The sequence below is a fragment of the Pistacia vera genome, unplaced genomic scaffold, assembly GCF_008641045.1.
Source record: "Pistacia vera cultivar Batoury unplaced genomic scaffold, PisVer_v2 Contig102, whole genome shotgun sequence".
NCBI lineage: Eukaryota > Viridiplantae > Streptophyta > Magnoliopsida > Sapindales > Anacardiaceae > Pistacia > Pistacia vera.
The window spans coordinates 1,186,145-1,192,005 of record NW_022195050.1 but is presented as its reverse complement, the minus strand read 5'-3'; positions in this window follow the sequence as shown (position 1 = coordinate 1,192,005).

Here is a 5,861-nt window from a genome sequence, read left to right as displayed (position 1 = left end):
GGATGGGCAATTGCCTATCCAAGAGTGAACAAGCATGTTGCATCTCTTCTAGTGACGATGGAGATGTATCTCAGTTGGTGGTTGAACAGTGCCATCTATAAAGCCTTTTTTTACTTTGGTCATGAGGGCTCATCGAAAATCACAAGCCCAAGGGCTATAACTATCATATTTGGTTAATGGTTACTTGATGAGAACAATTTCTGACCCATCTATGGTTGGCAAAAATAATACATCTCTTGGTTCAGGGTGATGAGCAGTGGCCGAAAGCATTTAGAAGGTGAATGGTCTTGGATTGTAACCCAAAATGGTAAATGGGTTTTGGGCCAGTTGTGATGTTTGGACCAGAGGTGGGATTTGAGATGATTGTAATGTTTGGGCCAGTTGTTTGGTTTGGATCAGTTGTGTGGTTTGGGCCATCTATGGAAATGAGGCTAGATGTGGGGTTTGGGCTTAACGCTGGAGTAACAGTGGATTCATTTTGGGTTTGTAAGGGAGAGCTTTGATCTGTGAGTTGTGGGGTTTGAATGGGGTTTGTGTTTTGGTTGGTTGTCATTTGGATTCTGAGAGTATTGATAAATTTTAACCAAGTATTTGTGCGTCTTTGTAGGGACAAAAAAGAGTGGTTAGATAAGAAATCTAATTGAGTATCTATTTGATTTTGTAGGGACAGTGGTAGCGTGCCGAATGCACCAAATTAATTAACCTTACTGACCTAACTACTATATTGTATACAGGGTAAGCAAGGGTCGATCCCACAGGGAATGATTCGATTAAATCCTATATTCTATGCCAATAGCCACAATGAAAACAACAGAAAACTACAATAAAACCCTAAATGGTAAATAGGACAACAGAGTAATGAAAGGGGGTCTGATCAATGCAATCTAAACAGAAAACAAATAACGGTAGAAAATATCAGATTAAAAACACCAGTTCTCGGTTCAAGATCTACCTAAACATGCATTAGATATACTAATTGTAACACTATTCTATCTCGTTATTACGAAATTACTGACCCTAGGAAACAATAAGCTCTGTTACCCGAATTTTCCCTTAATAGTCACTACTGAAATAAGCTCTTCAATTAGATCATAACCCTTGAACAACCTAGAATAAGCTTTCTAAGTTTAATTCAATGGAAGCCTTAAGAATTAGGAAAATAGATCAATCCAAGCAACAATCATGCAAGATCGGATTATTTAACTTAGGTTATGTTATTCAAGGTGATAGACTGAAAACTTGTCCATAATCATCGATCACAATGTGTTACTCATTGAATAGAAATAGGACAATTACGTATCACAATTCCTAACTCTAACAGATAAAATTCTGATTAAACAATTCAGCAGGCCATTACCAAATCACTCAAACAGAAAATTATAAACAATTAAAACAGAATAACATAAACAATTCCAACAAAAATGAGATTGAGAACAATGTTACTGAAGTTAAGTTACACCAATGACATGAATTCATGTTTCAAAATCCCCTTGAATTGAAGAAGAAAGATCAGCCGCACATCTTGACGTAGAAAGTAAAAGAAAAAAAAAAAAGAGTAAAACTCTGCTACTGTTCTCTCCTCCCTGTTTAACCTAACAACTCCTCAATAAATAACATGTGTTTTCCTTAATTCTACCCTAGAAATCACGAAAATTACTTTCTTAGATCTTTCCTAAAAGATAGACTTCCAAAATTGTCAAAATCTTATTAGATATGGAAAACATAATTCGTCTCCAAATTGCACCAGAATTCTCGCAATGTAAAAGAACTTTTCTGGGCTTGGTCACTTCATAAAAATTGTAGTCCGAGATGTGTAGATGAATTTGGACTTTTGAATCACCTGCTTTCGATATCTGAAGCTCCAATTAGGCCCATTCAAAGACTCAGTACTCAGCCAGGAAATCCTTCCGCGAATAAGATTCCAGGTCCGGTTTTGCAACAACTAATGATGTCCCAAACGAACTTGGATTCTCGCCCATAATACCTTCTTGGAAAGCTTGATTCGTCTACTTTACTTTTTTCTGAAGAACACTTTTGCAATCGAGAAATCTGAGTCCATGAAAAACCTGAAAAATGCAGCACTAGTCAGAATAACAAAAAATCTGGAATTTCCTAATCGTTTCTCAATTATTTCATAAAGTCTATCCAAATATGCCAAACTTATAAGATGCTCTGATACCATGTCAGAGTTGGAAAAGAGTGGCAAAAGTGGCAAGAGAAGAGACAAAGGTTGTCAGAGTATGCCTAAAAGAAAGAAGAAAATGTAAAAAAGTCTTCTGTATATTATTTTTTGTAATGGGCTTTGTCCTATTTATACAAAGATACAAATGTAAGTATGGTAATACAATGCATACATAATTACATGAAATCAAGAAAACAGATAATGTTTAATTGCACAAATCAAGTCATAATCATAGTAATTCAGAAATCATGCCATGATCACAGTTTTCTAAAATAAAGGAGTAATTACTATAATCCATCACAAGCCACTAAACTATTGCCTTTAGTTCAAGATCTCCTCCAAAAGCATCACATCCCCAATTCCCATTCACAATCCGTGGACAATCCTTATGGCTCAGAAACTGACTTCTCCTCTGGTAAGAGTTTCCAAGCATTAGATCTACCTTTGAAAAATGTTCTATCTAATCATCCTATAACTGTATTTTTTAAAATAAATATATATGATAAAACAAATTTAGATTGATATACTTAATGTTGACTAAAGTTGATGCTAGATTACTTATGGGACATGAACCACATGATATGATGAAAACAGTAGATATATAGCATTAAGTTACAAGTACAACCTCCATTTCTTTCATTACCAATTCAAGACTTTTAGCATAAAATAACATTTTCTCTAAATAACAATTTTATTACATTCCAACCTTGATTTGAGCATTAATTATCCTCTGGATTTGGGTTGAAGTAGTTATATATGGCCTCCCTGTACCCTCGAAGTAAACATGCATCTTCTTTTTGGGTGGTAGGTTGTCTTTGATAACTGGGTGGCTGAGAAACTTGGCCATCCAAGCTATAATGGCTGGAAACTTTTCTTGGTTGAAAATCTGCACAGACCAAACTTCTTCCTAGACAGGTAGCAAGTAAGCAATCGATCCAACTACCAAATCCAAATACCCAATGCTCTCTCCTTCAAAATGCTTCTTTTCTTTGAACTCTCCCTCTTTCTTTTCTAATGCTTCTATTGACTCTTTTACTGCCTTCTCTTTTGTCTCTCCTTCTGACCATATTGCAGTCCATGTGGCATTCAAAAGCTAAACTAACTATAATAGAATGGTCATAAAATTATATACGGATGATGGATCATTTCTTAAAACTATCTATTCAATTTTGATGAGATGTATTCCTTATCGTGTTAGATATTAACAGAAAGATGGGCAAAATCAAATAGGCGATGAAAAACTAGGTGAATAAAAATTCATTAAAATTAATGTATTTATTCATGAATAATGCTTTGCCACCAACTCTTCACCAATCCTACAATATTTGCTAACCATTTTCTCATAGTTTGAGGGGTTATTTATACAAGATTTTATTAAGGAAAGAGAGATATAGTTTAAGGGGTTATTTATACAAGATTTTATTAAGGAAAGAGAGATAAATTCGAGATTGTGATCAGACTTGGTATGCAATCCCTTGATTTCAGTGATTATAAAGATCATGCTACCATTGATGTTGGTCTTATCTCTTCTGAAGTATCAGAGATTGATGCTTATCCTCTGGTCTGTCGAACAGCTATTAAGATTGGTCACCGCAACAAGGTTTAGCTGAGTCGAGCTTATCCTGGATCGAATTGATTCTAGGTCGAACTTGTTGAGGGTCGCACTGATTTTGTGTTGAACTACAACTCTACGAATTTCTGAGATCTCCAAGCTTCTAGCAAAATCACACACAACGTATATCAACTAAATAAAAGGAAGCGAAACCAAAATGCACGATCTCTATTAGCTTAAGGAAAAGAAACTACAATATTTAATTCAAGTTAATGTAAATCAACTAAATTAGTCATTTGGGAATACCGGTGATGGAAATACAGATAATCTCTTAAGAAGGAGAATCCCACCAATTATAAGGAGACCACTGAAGACCCACATTAACTAACTTATATTAGCTAGCTTGTTGCTACTTAGAATAATAATCTTCACACCCAATTTTTGTTTTGTTTTTTTTTTAAATATGTTAATATAGTTTAATATGAAAACAATTATTCTCACAACTCGATAGTTTTTGTTTCCAAAAGTTGTGCAGGAAATCTGGGGCAGATAAATCCCCAATTGGTATATAAATATCTCCTGATATGGATCCTATATTCAAGGCTGAAGGTCACACTCTTCCCTGTTTTATTGAATTGGAGTTTATTTCCAACTCCACCTTATAACGGGTGTGATATAAACCCAACCCTAATTTACTTCTAGAGGACAAGGAAAACAGAGATTGATAGATAGAGTCTGAGAAAGAGAGAACTCATTAGGATAACTCTTTGTAACGCAGATCGTTGATCTAAAATACACTCAATAACATAACACTGGGCGTAGGTTTTGCATTAGAAGTAGTTGAACCATTTTACCGTGTTGGTAAGAGGCTGAAAAGAGCAATATTCAAATATTGAGGGACCAATCATAATTTCTCCTATTTCTCTCACATAGAACGATGTCGTTTTTATGTACTCAGTAATCGTGTCTTCCAGCTCTTAGCTCACTCAGTCTGTCCAACTTTGTATATAAATTCCCAATCGTGTAAACTCATTCAGTTAAGTTCAACAATAAAAATTCTCTCCAAAGTATTCTAGAATTTCGTCTTTTCTTTCAATTCCTTTTCATGGTATTAGAGCCAAAGACTAATGTCAATGGCAAAGATTTCTGAAAATGGCAAAGATTTCTGGAAATGGCAAAGAATTCTGGAAACAGAAACTTCAACATGAGCTTAGAGAAGATATTTGGTAGCTCAACAAGCGGTTACTCTTCAATCTTTTCGTCCCGCCTTCAAGTAATTAGTCCAAAGCTAACAAGAGATAATTACAGAGACAATTATCACTTCTAGAGATCACAAGTCTTGTCGGTCGTCAAAGCTGATGACCTTGAAGAACACTTAACATGTCAAGTTCGATGGCTTGAACCTCTTATTTCTTCAGATAGTAATCTTGAGAATGAATTAGGTGAAGATGGAACTAAAGAAACCTTAGGAAAAGAAAGAATTAATCCAGCTTATGTAGCCTGCAAAAAGACAGATAAGTTTCTTGTCACATGGCTTTTAGCATCAATTTCTGAGTATATATTTAGTAATGTGTCCAAGTGTAGATTTGCTATGGATATTTGGTTTGCCCTTGAAAATGAATTTTTAAGTGACTCTAAGGCCAGAGCCTTGCATTTGAAGAACCTTCTACAGAATACTCAAAAAGGTAATATGAATGTGAATGAGAATGTTAAAAAGATGAAGGGAATTGCTAAGAGTTTGTCGGCAAGTGGTCAAGTCATTTCAGATGAAGATTTGCTCCAGTACGTTTTAGATGGACAGGGACTAGAATTTGACACAGTAGTTGTAAACCTAACTTCCAGAATTGAATCAAAGTTTTATTCCATTTCATTATAGGAGGCACAACTCTTATTGCAAAAATATGAACTGAGGCTTGAGAAGTTCAACTCTATTGACTTTCCTCATAGCTCAGTTAATGTTGCTGCTCTTAGTAGTGCTAATAACATATCTGTGTTCCCCAATTCTATATTGTTGCTTTCTGTTCCTACTGGTGCATCTAAGAAAGCTCTTAGTCCTCTTAATCAATTGTCTTCCCTACAGAACTCATTACCGGTATCATCACCACAGATTTACCACTCATCAACTTC